Source organism: Mytilus edulis, chromosome 8 (genome assembly GCF_963676685.1).
Source record: "Mytilus edulis chromosome 8, xbMytEdul2.2, whole genome shotgun sequence".
Lineage (NCBI taxonomy): Eukaryota > Metazoa > Mollusca > Bivalvia > Mytilida > Mytilidae > Mytilus > Mytilus edulis.
Window position 1 is genome coordinate 79,201,124 of NC_092351.1, and position 15,774 is coordinate 79,216,897.

Sequence of the window (15,774 nt, forward strand, 5' to 3'; positions counted from 1 at the left end):
TCCCACGGATCCGGTTTTTGCTGACGAATGATTCATTACACAAAGTGCTTGGCGCTCTGGCGCAATATGTACCACCTTTAACTATGGCGTACAGATTAGCTTCCCTTCCATGCTTGTTCGGAGACTTTCATATAATATGTGGAATAGGCATTTGATCCTTCCGCCGAATGGAACTTGTCCGAAATCGATTCCCTTTGCTATCCAGTCGATCAAATCTATCCGCTTTTCGCAACGGGAAATAGCTAAAATACCAGGGGTCTCATCATTTACAAACAATGATTTCCTTATTCCGCTACAGAAGTTAGCTTTTTTCTGATTTCCATTTGATACCATTACATCTCCTGCCAAAGCAGGGGGTAGGGGTTATGACCAAGGCAAACATGATAAATTATATCCCTCCAGTGGTGGTCAAGGACCTCAATGTCGCTAAAAATAGCATTTGAAATAATGCCTTTTTTCCAATTAGTGCCCCCAAAGTGAAAGAACTAAGTCATAGAAGTATTGCAAAGACTAATTGATTGAATGATTGATTGTTGGTTGCTTAATGTCCAATGGCAAATATTTCATGCATATTCAGGACGAGAACAAGTTCACAATAAATACAACAGGTAGGTCTTGTCACAATAGAGGCCATCTGGGATGATGGTTGGGGAAATTTGGACTGCCACTGGAAAATGACGGTATATTGGAAAGGGACAGAAATTTTGCCTTGCAACAGGCCACCTACGGACCCCTCAAAGAGTTGTTGCAAGGGTTCTTAACGTGCAAAGAGCGTGGCACTCTCTTAACACGCGGCATCGGATTTAACGTCCCCAATCTGACCGGACGTTACTCAGAACTTGATACATCCCGCACAGCCAAACGAACGCCCCACTTCGGCAAGCGTTTTACTGCCGGTCGGAAGAAGACCAAGTGACCATATTTCTATTCCCCAGTTAACCTTGGGGGGGGGGGGGGGTCAATCACTAATTGAAAAGCAACATTTATATCCCAAGCCTCCCTTATTGCCCAATAGTGGACCAATTGCATGAAATAAAGAACAGTGTTTTTTTTTAAAAAGCACTACATTGTAGTAGCAACAGGTACAAACTTGAGCCCCATATTTGTGTATCTTATTATTGTAAACTGACCATTAAAGGCAACAGTAGTATACCAATGTTCAAATATTAGTGCTTTTCTGTGTTACTTTAAGCGGCAATGCAATGGTTGCTTCTGGCAAGTTGGTACATGTAGGTTGCAGGGGTCTAACCCCACCACGACTCTGACTGTGAGTCTGATTTAAAGTTGCAAGTTACTGGGTCTTCTGATTTAAAGTTGCAAGTTGCTGGGTCTTCCAAGTGCTCCACGAAACCTCTTTCTAAATTATTAACATCTATTTTATCAGCAATCAAAGACGGGCTTCAAAGTTATTGTGAAACTGCCTATTCTAGAGGTGGCGAGAATCAGATGTGGATACTTAAAAATTCAAAAGATCTTTTAGAGTACATACAATCTAACTCTCTTTCATCTTGTAACAGTATTAAAACATTTGACTTTTCTACCCTGTACACAAGTATTCCACATTCCAAACTAAAAGACAAATTGAAAGAGTTGATATTACTTTGCTTCATAAAAAAGAATGGCCAACGTAGATACAAGTATCTTGTCTTAGGGAGGGATAAATCCTACTTTGTAAAGAATCACTCTGATTCAAACAAAAAATTCTCTGAAACTGATATTATCAAGATGCTTGATTTCTTGATTGACAACATATTTGTTACGTTCGGAGGACGTGTTTTTCAACAGACTGTCGGCATTCCAATGGGAACAAACTGTGCCCCTCTACTCGCCGACTTGTTTCTTTATTATTATGAGGCTGACTTCATGCAGGAACTTCTTAGGAAGAAAGATAAGAAGTTAGCAATATCCTTTAACTCTACTTTCCGCTATATAGATGATGTTCTTTCACTAAACAATTCAAAATTTGGTGACTATGTGGAACGCATCTATCCAATCGAACTAGAGATAAAGGATACTACAGATACAGTTAAGTCGGCTTCATATCTTGACTTACATCTAGAAATTGACAATGAGGGTCGGTTGAAAACAAAACTTTACGACAAAAGAGATGATTTCAGCTTTCCAATTGTGAACTTTCCATTTCTAAGTAGCAACATTCCAGCAGCACCTGCATACGGGGTATATATCTCCCAATTGATACGATATTCCCGTGCTTGCATTTCCTATCATGATTTTCTTGATAGAGGTTTGCTGCTCACAAGGAAGCTATTAAACCAAGAGTTCCAAATGGTGAAGTTGAAATCATCCCTTCGTAAATTTTACGGACGCCATCACGAGTTGGTTGACCGTTATGGAATAACCGTTTCACAAATGATATCGGATATGTTCATTACGTCGTAACTACAATCCCCTTCCCTTTCATGAATATGACCTACCGAATTAGACTATTTACCGGATTTGTAATCACTTAAGCAACACGACGGGTGCCACATGTGGAGCAGGATCTGCTTACCCTTCCGGAGCACCTGAGATCACCCCTAGTTTTTGGTGGGGTTCGTGTTGTTTATTCTTTAGTTTTCTATGTTGTGTCGTGTGTACTATTGTTTTTCTGTTTGTCTTTTTTATTTTTAGCCATGGCGTTGTCAGTTTGTTTTAGATTTATGAGTTTTGACTGTCCCTTTGGTATCTTTCGTCCCTCTTTTACAAGTTCGGTATTTTCACCAATTTTCTGGCTTTAAACTAGAGAAATTTTGTTCTTTTTTTTAACTTGGATCAGGTGTTGCTGTGGATCTTAAAAGCCTTTTGTTTGACAAAGAAATGTTGGAAACGTTAGACGAACACTGCGAATACGTTTATATAATATCAGCCTCATGCCGTGTTGCCTCTTCTCGTAAGTGATTCACCTTTTCAATACGGCGAAAGCATTTCTTGCAGACCCCATTGTTTGTAATATTAACATCAGTTTGAAAATCGGGGATTACTTTACGAATTGCAAATTCTCTCTCGGATGTCAATTTATATTTTTCATGAAAGAGCTTCTTTTCTATTTCTTCAACATTTTGGTCAATTTCTGTCACAATAAATAAAAAATTACACACAAAGAACAGATGTTTGATCGACTAAAATTCGTCTAGGTGTAGAGAATTCACCTGAAGTCATTTGTGATATTTTTACTGGAGGCTACCATTTTGTTCCGGATGTTGCTATTAGTGATCTCCCTTTGCGGTTAGTCGATGAAAATTGCAACTGACTGGGTCAGTCTACTTCACAGCGAAGATTTTGGGAGCTTGATTTTGATTGGATAATCGATGTTAACCTCTGACGTGAACTTGAACTGGATGTTGTTAGATCTCCCACGCAGCGACCAAGCATTAAAAAATGAGCGAGTGAGAGATTCAATTTTAATTAGATTGAGAAAGAACAGCCAGTTTATTACCTAAGTCGTATTTGGCACAACCTTTTTTGGAATTTTGGATCCTCAATGCTCTTCAACTTTGTCCTTGTTTTGCTTTTTTAACTTAAATATGAGCGTCACTGATGAGTCTGATGTAGACGAAGCGCGCGTTTGGTGTATTTAAAAATTATAATCCTGGTACCTTTGATAACTATTTTATTACGCAAGTGAGGATATAATCACCGAGATATTCGAATTAACTTTGAACCCAAGGACAACATTGGCTTAAGTTGACCAGTAGATTTAATGAAAAGAAAATGCCACATGTCCATCTACTTCCGGTCAACATGCTTTAGATGTAGGGGCGATATTTCTATAAAATACCCATGTCAAAATTTGGGTTAATTTGCATAGCAGCCAATTTGCCCTATCATGACGACAGCCATTACAACAGGAGTATATAAGCCCCTTACATATAAATGCCAATACCTATCTCGAATGTATAAATTGTGTTTAGGCTTCTGTCCGTGTACAAATGGACATTAAAATTGAGAAAGGAAATAGGGAAAGTGTCAAAGCGACAAGAACCCGACCATAGAGTTTTTTTTTGTCTACTCTGAAATCTTTCGACCATTTTAGTTTAAAAATCGGAATCGTAGTCATAGTATAATTGCTATATAAGATAATATAAAATAACGGAAAATCGTAAAATAGCAAGGCCAATTTTGGTGGTTGATTTGCTTCTTCCATCTAGCTGGTAGTTTCTTGTTTGCCCTTGTTTTGCAACAGTTGCCTTAAGCAGGGCATGGTAGGGTTGGTTCCTTCAATTTGTCTTGAGAGCCTGTATTGTGTTCATTCTGGAAGTAAAATCCAAGGTACTATATTAGCTTGTAAAATTAGTAAGTCTTATAAGAACATTTATACATAGGTTATTAAGAAGATAGCTTGATACTGAATTCAGTTATTTCAGAGATATATAAATAAACAAATGGAGTTGGTATTACAAGAGTATGTTCATGTAGTGTGATTGCTATTTAGATTCCTCTCAGCTATATGCAATTTGACATCAATTACATGTATATATAGCATTATACTTACTTTTTAGCTTGTCAATACTCACTGCAGGAATGCAGAGGTATTGATTAGTATATATATAGTTCAGGTCAATGACCTGAACCTGATGCATAACTTAGTTATTGATAATATCAAGGGGTGAGCAGACAGTAGTATTTCTATCTTTATTTGGTCATGCAAGTATTAATAGTTGACTGTACAAGTACTTGAAAACATGAACATAATGTACTTTTCAGAATAGAAATTATGCTGTTTAACCTATTTACTCATAATAGTAAGGGAACGACTATCTAACTTCAAGGTGGGGTTATGGTTTTATCATAAGTTATTTCCTTCTTTAAACCTTGGCCACATGAATTGGCAAGTTCATCCAAGAGAATAACAGGAGCAGCAATGAACTAGCCAGCTTAAAAGATGTTTTTTGAGGTGCACCTTTACTTTCATTCATATTGGCCTTTCGCAAACACCCCGCCTTACTTGTATACACTACTGGACGAAAAAACGTCTGTCCATACCAGTAACAGTCGTTCTAAGACTGATAATGTTTGTTAAAGTTGTAACAGTTGTTAAATTTCACTGCTGCAGTTTTTTTGTAACTGTCCCAACTTTAAAAGTGTTTGTCTACAACATAAATCGACTGTAACAACGCAAGAAATAACTGTCACCGTTATTAAAGGACTGATACAACTATTTCAAAGTTGTAACAGTTGATTTACAACTGTCCCAACTCGAAAAACGTTGCAACAGTCATAACTAAACTGATTAAACGCCTAAAGGGTTGTCACAGTCGTACTAAAACTGATGCAACCATTTGAAAGTTGTAACAGTCATTTAATTACTGTACCAACACGGAAAACGTTGAAACAGTCATAAATAAATTGTTTAAACGCAGAAAAAGTTGTAACAGTTAAAATATGATAGCTACAACCATTGTATAGGCATAGCTAATTTATAGGCGTAGCAACTCCAAACATTGATCTTCATGTACACTTAAAAGTCACGGATACAAAATGTCTAACAGTCAGGGATATAGGTTCAATTATTTGTAAAAAAAAATTTACTGTGTGAAATATAAGGTTGTGACAAAGAGAAACAACTATCACTCCAATGTAATACATTAATTTTAGATAGATATTGATTTAAAAAAAAAAGTATTTTGAAATATTTGCCGCTGAACACATTTTTGTATTCCTCGGTTATTTAGTGAATGTGCTGAATTTATATATTTTTTAACACTTCCTCGCCCTTATCTCTTCGAACCAATAAAATCGGAACCAGCACTAGATACCTGCAATTTCACTAGATAAAAGATATATCTACTAACAGAAAAATCGAAAAACGTTACCCAATATATTTGTTACCAAATGTATCTTTATAACTGAATTAAAAGTTGACAATTTTTATATCATCTAAATAACAATTTAATTATTTTTCTATTAAATTAGTTAGGTGTAAAATCATTCATGCATACACGGTTGTTTTCAATACCCGTAGTTTTACGAATCACATCACTTCATAATAACGCTGAATATACATGATATACTCTAAACCTAGCGGGGAACTCCTAATACACGCACTTGTCAAACTTATCCCCACATAAAACTGCTTTATATTTTCTTGAGGGCTTATTTCACACACTAATATTTGGGGGGCTACATTTCTTGTAAAATTATAAATATTGCCGTATAATCATTTTGATTTCTATACATGTAAAAAAAAAATCAGACATTTAACACATCTTTTGCAGCTATGGAAAACAAATCTTCAATCTATCTGAATTTAATTTATTTTATTTTACCGTATTTTATTTTTGAATTGGTCAATATTAACTCGACTTTGTATTGTACATTGTACGGAATGGTCTATTTGAAGTTCAATTGTAATTGATACACATGATACAGGTAAATAGCACGTCAGCATTCATGATTGAGGTAAACAAATATTATCACTCGCGAGAAAAATTCATATTTTCACCAGATTTTTCGCAAAGAATTTACCATACATAATTTATGTAAATACTAGTAGATGGACGTACTGTTCAAGACCCGACAAAATAACTAGCGCAAGTGAAAGTTCAAATGTTCAAAACATGAAAACTCGCATTGTTTAAGACAGGGAAATTAAATCTTAATTCTTTTATTTTTTTCACATCACTTTTTAGAACTTGATGTATTCTTTAGACTCCGGTCTTATTAAATTCTAAAGACTGACATCGGATTCTCTTGTGTGGTTTCAGTTGATCAGATGTACTAACGTTTATCCAAAATATTTTCCAATTTCAATTGTTCAAATTCAAATTATTTAATCCCATAAATGCTTGTACAATAATGACATATTATTCAATCAGTAAAGAAAACTAACAATGTTACTAGATAGATAGATAGATAATTAAATAGACAATATTTTGGGTCCCTTTATATTTTTTTGTTCGGTGTGAGCCGAGGCTCCATGTTGAAGGCCAAGGAGCGGATCCAGCCATTTTAAAAAGGAGTTGTTACTAACCCAAGACAAAGGGGGGTTCCAATTATATGTACCCATTCAAATGCCTTGATCGTCCAAAAAAGGGGGGTTCAAACCCCTGGACCCCCCCCCCCCCCCCCTTGGATCCACGCCTGAGGCTATACATTGACCTATAATGGTTTAGTGCTTTATACATGTATGACTTTGTAATGCTTATTGTGTCTATGGAAAACAATGGGAAAATGTTGCTTAACATCTTGGGATATATATTAAGAAGGCATTTATTCAAAAGCAGATAGAATTGATTTGTAGAAAAACATGAATATTAAAGGGCAGATGATCAACTATTATAGTACAAGTCTTTGATTAACCACAATATTATATTTGTCATCACTGACGTATCAATGTTGCTTTTGTATACATGGTATAAAAATCCAACTTGGGTTTCTCATCTGAACTTGTTTACACGGTGTTACATTATCTAATATAGCTACATGTAGGCCTGTTATAGGTTTTTCATTATCACACTTATGGGGAACTGATTTTGCTCATAGTTGAAGGATGTACAGTTACTAACAATAACATCACTTCACTTGAAGTTCCTCCATCGTTCAATGTTCATCCATGGAGATCCCTGTCTTGGTTTACGGTTCATGATGGTTGTCTTATTGAAATTCATACCACATCTCCTTATTCTGGTTATCATACAGTATACATGTTATACCAATGTCCCAGATTAGTGGGAGGGTTGGGAACTCGCTAACATGTTTAACCCCGCCACATTATTTATGTATGTGCCTGTCCCAAGTCAGTAGCCTGTAATTCAGTGGTTGTCGTTTGTTTATGTGTTACATATTTGTTTTTCGTTCATTTTTTAAAATAAATAAGGCCGTTAGTTTTTTCGTTTGAATTGTTTTACATTGTCTTATCAGGGCCTTTTATAGCTGACTATGTGGTATTGGCTTTCCTCATTGTTGAAGGCCATACGGTTACTTAAATTGTTAATGTTTGTGTCATTTTGGTCTTTTGTGGATAGTTGTCTCATTGGCAATCATACCACATCTTCTTTTTTATATGTTATACAAGACTAAAATACCTAGTATTATCAAATGAATTATAACAATTGTTAATAGTTGTCAGACTTTTGTTATCAAAAAGCAGCTACTGTACATGTGTATAATCAAGATGTAGACATGATCACTGGTGTCAGATGTAAACAAGAGTGACTGTGCAAATGCTGAAATGTCATCTCTGCTTTGCCTACATGTATGAATGTTTTACTACATGTACAAGTATCACATAAACTTTCAATTTTCATTAACCTTTGAAAATGAAGTTGCAGTCAAATTAACCATGCCAGACAGCTAGATGATGTACACCCTACAAACTGACATTCCATACCCATGATACCCAAAATTTAGCGATTTATACTGTCTGTGAAATAGACTTAACATTCTTAACATCCAAACCATGAAAACTAACTTATGAATATCCAATAATATGCCAAAAATATTGATCCTATACATGTCATGCATATACATGTAGTTTATACTGTAGCATCTGAGAAACATTTGAAATAGATCAAACCACAAAAACTAAGCATTGTTCAATGAACCATGACATTTTCATTGGGGTCAAAGTCTGATGTAAGTCTTGCAATTAGACATATTCACCTTACACTCATTTCATAAACCAAATATAGTTGACCTACTTTTCCTACTGCTTGTAGTATTTTTAAACATGTGTGAGAAACAAACTTGACAAATTACATGTAACTGAAGTAACCTTAATCACTGATCCATGAAATGAAGTCAGGATCAGGCCAACCCTGCCTGACAGACACTGAGACATGTACACCTTTCAAGATACCATAACAATTAATCCAGTAACTCAATTAATATACATACGTTATACATTTAAGACTTCAAGTGTATTTCACTGTGACTGTTCAAACAGTAATATTTTTTTGTAAACAGTTACATGTACATGTAGTGTACCATGAAAACTAGGTGAAGTGCAATGACCAATTAAATAACAGAAACTTCAAAACATTTTAAAGGAAGTATACAGGCATTTCAGCTTCTAAAATGTATCTGGTGAAGCTTAAATACAAAACGGTACGCTGTAGCCACTGCCAGATTGTAATACATATTTCTTGGCTTGCATGCATGTACTTCAACTTTTGTTGCAGGAGGGATAATAAAATTATACTTTAATGTATGTGCATGGTTTATTTGTTTCAAAAACCATGAACACTTGGCCACTAACATGACTAATCATGCTAATTAAGATTTTTATTTAATTCTAATTCAGACTTTAATAATTTAAGTACAGCAAGCAGTCATTTGACTCTAAACAATTGACACGGACTGCACGAGACCCTCATAGTTGGTTAAGATCTTTTTACACACCCTGGACATGCTGGCGGTAGTTAACAATTGCAATGCCAACATAAACTTCAGATGTGATATACATGTACTGTTTTGTTAATTTCACTGAAACTAGAAATTCACATTATCCATATTGTTATTATGTTAAAATGACTGATTATCCACTAATTAAAAGTATTCATGAATTCAGATATGATGCACTATTATTAGTAGTATTCACTGAAACTATGCATTTTCATTATTCCAAATTGCTATTTCAAATGAATAGTTATCCTGGGTATTCATGGAATTCAGAAATAATGTACATGTATGATCGCACTATTAATATTCACTGCAACTACGAAATTTTGTTATTCCAAATTCACAATTGATCATGATAATCCAAGGTAATTAGTCCTCCAGTAATGTGGTCCTCCTTTAATACAATTTGTAATTTTCCTATTTGTACAAGGCACAATTTTCTTCTTGTCCAATTTAATCAGAACATCACATTATCATCATGGAATAATGCTGCACGCCATATTCATAATTTCCAAAAACAATAGATAACTAGCATTAAATAATGAATTAATCCATTGTTTCACAATTTGCAGCTATACAGCGACTCAGTGACATCTACATTTTCTATGCATCAAAGTGCACATGTACTAGCAGGTGTCATATTCTATTAAAGTGGGAATCATGGTCAAACCAATACATATTCAGTATGATTCTACAAAATAAAATATACATTTAGACTCAAGTACAGTAAATGTTTAACTAATAATAAATAAATAATACTACATGTATATACATTGTGCAATAATAAGAAAGTTAATTACAATAACTGTATTTACCTAGATAAAACTAGCACTTCTCATTTGATTGACCAAAAAATTCTAGCACTAATACAATTCTATTTTCAAGTCCCTATTAACAAGAAAAATAAATCTTCTAAGGGGGTCTAAATTCTATATAGTATTGTCTTTTTTCCTGCATTAATGATTTGTTAAGTGTGATTATGTACTTTCATTGAAGGGTTACTGTCTCATTGAGGCTCACACCATACTTTTTGTCATCAATTCTTTAAAGTCATGCAGACATCATGGACATAGTTATTCCTCTCTAAAACACAACAGGTTATTTCTTTTGTTTATTTTAATTATGTTTATGATTTAATATGAAATATATTGATACTACAAACATGACAAAGAAAAGTTTAAGGAACGAAAAAATAAAATAAATAAATGCCCTGTTACTATATACATGTAGATGATATTGACTTTACCTTTGTCCAGTGCATATAATGAATAAACCTTTGTGATGTAAAAATATTGTTCCAAGACTTAACCATCCCAGTTAATGTTTTAAATCCTTGAGTTTAATAATTTTTACATCTTTTGTGTTACCCTGAATACTTTTTACTTATTCATTTGTTATAACAGCTTGCATTAAATATTGCTTTGCAGCTCACTTTTTTATTTAATTTAGTTATTTACCCAATTTTATTTTAATAAATCAATATTCAGATTACTTTTAAAATTTGCATTTTAATATCCAAAATAATATATATCCTGCTGTTTCATATTTTTCTTAAATTATAATTTGTTTTGAAAAAGTTATCAAAATTTTGAAGAGGACAATTTTAATCATGATAATTTGTGAACATTATTATAAAATTGTATCATTATACCAATGACAGATTAAATATCATCCCCCAGGGCAATAAACTATTGTGTCTTAATTTGTATATTAGCTAGATCATGTATATAAGAATTTCTGATTATTACCTATCGCATATCCAGTGTTAACATCCTGATTATTACCTATTTTAATGTCACATTTGCATGGTCATATTCAGTAAATACAAATATTTTAATTGTTAATTTTGAATTTGAATTAAAAAAAAATTGTTTTAGACTAAATTAGTAGATACAACACATACAATGCAGTTAACACAGTAAATTTTATGAGAACTTACTGGATAATACTACATTTGTGTATATCTATAAAAAATATTTTGAGCTTCATAAAATACTTTTAAAAAGTTTATACCATGTTAACATAAAAAAAATATGCATACAGATAGATTTTTTTGTTAGGCTTAAATTAAAATATTGTTTGTTTGCCCTTTACCGACCGACCCTGTCAATTCGTTCCGCCTGAAAATCTTTTATTTGTATTTAACAGCAAGATTTTATTTTATTTTATCTTTTCGTTCCTACCAAAAATCTTATATTTGTATTTCCCGCTCAAAACTTTTTTACCGGAATCCTCGGGTTTTATCTTTACCGTATAAGGCCTAGTCCGTTTGGTATCTCGTGAGCGTTTGACATGAACACTTGCATATAGAGTTTCAAAGCATTTGTTTGAAATCGATGTTGAACGCTTTGAGAAAACATGATGATATGACGTTAGCTGCGAAAACGTAGCTCTTAAGGTCCTTTTGATGATTTTTGATATTTGCGGACCATAGATCTATGGCAAAAAAAATAAAATCAAAGGACAATAGAGCTACGTTTTCGCAGCTAGATATGACGTACGTTACTCTGTATCTTTATACTTGGAGAGCAGGGTTCACCTACAAAAAAGTTCGTTTAATACAAAATTATCAACGTGTGTACAAACTTTTTTGTAAACGGACGTTGTATTCTATGTATCTACAGTAGGGATGGCCTTTTGTGATCCGTAGATCAGGATGATTATGTTAAAGATGCCTTCGACCAGCATTGCTGTATTATTTATATCTGACATGAACCAAAGATGGCAAAAGCCTGTAAAGTGGAGAATATTTGGCAGTAAAAGCTCCCAAGTTTTCCAAACAGATCATTTATAAATTGCGATGTAGAATACGTACCCGAATGGAATAGACTACCAGACAATCTCGTGTGTGCTAAGACAATTGAGAGCTTTAAACTTCGGTTGCTCTCACAACGTTGGATTAATTTTCCAGCGCCTCTCTCCCGTTGCCACTGATGCCATATATACTGGCCCTGCAACGTACTTATTCAGATTCAAAATTGAGTTCAAGTCTTGTAGCATTTTTATTGGAAACCCAGACAAACACGAAAATTTAAACACTCTAGAGACTTTTTCTACTAGTAATGTATCTCTGCCCGGACATATTTTACCAGGACAAAGTAATCGCTTATAATATACAGAAAACCTTTAGGTAGAGGTCAGCGTACAAGGTACGTAGTACAGAATATTAGTGCAAGTTAAAACTCTTCAAAGTTCCAGGCATATACACGTTGAAAATATGCGGCACAGCTCTATATTTTGATATTTGAAAACAAAGTAGTCTTGCATATGAATTAACTTCACATTCTACATGATATTTTTTTTCAAAACTTCCTGGGACTATTATACTAATAGCCCCATCAACTTATTAGCAAAAGCAAAACAGACAAAAATGACATTATGCAGATTTTGTATATTATGTTTCTTGTCACTTGTGCAATGTTGTGTATACAATGTACTATGTTTGCATTTTAACCCGTCAGGGTTTCATGTTTTTTTGCAACATAAAATAAAATATTATACCTACCTGCCTACCCATGACAAAAAATATACCGAGCCAAATTATTTTTTTTTGGGAAAAAAATAAAATATTTTACCTACCTACCTACCCTGTTTCAAAACATAGGGTCGGAAAAGGGCAAACAAACAATATTTTAATTTAGGCCGAATGCTTGTCGAAAAATATATATGACTTATGATTAGAAGGTCCTTAATCATTGCGGAATAAATATAATGACCATTGAATGTTACTACTTGTTAGTTAGATAACATGTATGGCACAAATGAATTTTGAAAAACAATGCTAACAGGGCACAATTTATATAAAAATTTCACATGAAAATATATAGTTTGGGTTCAATCAAAGTATTAACAAATTATAGTGATTTAATATAAATTCTATGTTAAATCTAAAAAGAATAAAATTATGATGCTAGCTTTGCTCTTTTAATATGTGTTTTTTAAACAATGTAGTACATGATAAAACAATTACTAATTGAATTAGCACAATTTGTTTAATCAACTGTGTTTAAATGACAACTGTTTATGACTCTGTGCCTTGTTTCAGGAACATTAATTTAATAATATTGTTTTATTTTGATGATTAATGCTATTTTAAACCATTTTTAAAATATCTATTCACTTTCAATGCCTGGCATATGCATGCTACAAATGTATTATCAAATATATTAATGTTTTGTTGTCCATGATTTGAGAATTATTTAAAATCTAAATGAAAATGGACACTTGCTAAATAAGTCACTATTTAATCTTAAAGTTAATAATTTTCTTAACATTTTATGATCAAATCATATGTGTTTGTACTATGCATGGTTTTTTTTAATCGAAATCGTGACGTCACAATGCATTCTAAATAGAACAAAAACTATCAGCTGATAAAGCAAAACTAGGGAAATACTAGTAATCCAGCATAAGCATGATAAGAAACACATTTATATGGATACGTACATGTAAAGATCGGTTGGTTGTTGGTTATAAAATGTCCAGTGACAAGTATTTCATGCAAATTTATGACCCGAGTTAGCAATACTTTAACATACAATATGTACACTACATGATGTATAGGTCAGCATGGTCAGTGGCAGATCCAGAACTTTTCATAAGGGACAGGGCCCCTGACTGCCCTTAGGGTCACGGATCCAGTCATGCTTGAGTGATTCCCTATACAATCGACCAAATTATTCCCACAAAAAAGGGGAAGATATAGAGTAACCTTTTATGTATTCCACTCAGGGTGATGTATGCAAAATAATTAAGGGAATAAATGACACACACATGATAATGGGGGGGGGGGGGGGGGGGGGGGACGGTGTCCTTCATGACTTTCAATGATTTATTATTAAGCACAACTTTAACATTGAAGCTTAAAGGTGGCTCAAAGCTTATATTTTCCCTGGAACATGCAACTATGCACGAGTGTGGTAATATATAACGTCGATTCATAGCTATATATAGCCTATCGGAGTATCTCAATATAGATTCCGTAGGATCAGTGGCGGATCCAGCCATTCTAAAAAGGGGGGGGGTCCAACCCAGAACGAAACAGGGGTAGGGGGGGGTCCAACTATATGTCCCCATTTAAATGCATTGAGCGGCCAAAACAAAGGAGGTTCGAACCCTTGGAACCCCCCCCCCCCCCCCTTTGGATCCGCCAATGAGAACACATTGTAAGGTAGATCTGTAAGCCGACAAATGTGCACATTTTCCCTTCAAAATTATGAATCCATGATTATTCGATAGACATGCTTTAAAATATTGATAATTTCTACTCACCGATTGTATTTTCCAGCTCAGATTATTGAACATGTGGTCTAACATCTGTAGTTACCTGTGTAAAAATATAGTTTGCCGACCTGAGGTCCCGGTTTTTTTGTTTTTTTGCCGACAAAAAATTAAAGTGGATAAATCGTTTACGGTGAAGAATTGTTTTCCGTTTTTAATGAAACTTGACAGATTTTACTAATTATTTTGCTATTTGACCGGCACCGGCAAAATAGCAAATTTGCTATTTAGCCGGCACTGAATAAAACTGTTCATTGATGTGATTAATAGAGAATAAAAAAGATTAATAATAATTTAAAATCATTTTATCATAATATCAAGCATTAAAAATATAGTACAATAAAAAAAATTATTGAAGATGTTCATAAATAAATAATTTATAACTTTATAATAATAATTAAAAGCATGAAAACACATTTGTATGTAACATTACTAAATATATTTTTTACTAAAAAATATTTATAAAAAATCTGTACTACACATCACTACTCCACATTACCAGATTTTGCTGAACACTTTCTGATCGCCTTAAATTCTTTGCGAACAGAACGAGACCTCAAGACAAGTGGTATATTTCAAAAGAGGACTGTTTCAGCATTCTCCGGAATGATTCACCTGAATATAGATATCAAGAGTTGGTGACACCATATGCTTGGGCATATATCCTGAAACAGTTTTCACTCAGGTCTGAAGTAAAACTGGAGCAGAAAGAGAGATTATATGGACAGCTACAACAAGCCAAGGCCAAATGAGGGTCAATTCAAAAAGTTACTCTTGTATCTTTCATCAAAGTGTGCTTCTCCCGTGTAGGCATATACTCAAACTAAGAGAAGTTAATCACGAAAATTTGTTTGTTGAAGCAGTGTCAGATCGTTGGAAGATTAACACAGTCAGGACATCACATAGATTATTTGATGATACCAGTCAGAGGCAGATTTAGTGGGGGGCAGGCCTCCCCCCCCTTTTTGGGAAAAAAATGTGTTGCTTATATAGGGCATCATTGAAGCGTGACTGGGGCGGGCCCCCTCTTAGGTCAGTCAGTGGGCCCCACTTAATTATGAAAATTTCTGGATCCGCCACTGCCAGTCATCAGTGTGCTCTATCATATGTACACCAAAAAGAGTGAGAAAAATTTCTCAAAGCACAAAACACAGG

At 34.1% G+C, this 15,774-nt stretch overlaps 1 long non-coding RNA gene across 1 annotated transcript; it reads right to left on the reverse strand.

Moving 5' to 3' along the window:
• Positions 1 to 9,209: 9,209 nt before the first annotated feature.
• On the reverse strand, positions 9,210 to 14,793 carry LOC139486352 (uncharacterized). The gene is made up of 2 exons (XR_011655558.1): positions 14,611 to 14,793; positions 9,210 to 10,030 (listed from the first exon to the last, which is right to left on the reverse strand). It is a non-coding gene; the product is annotated as an uncharacterized lncRNA (long non-coding RNA).
• Positions 14,794 to 15,774: the final 981 nt, after the last annotated feature.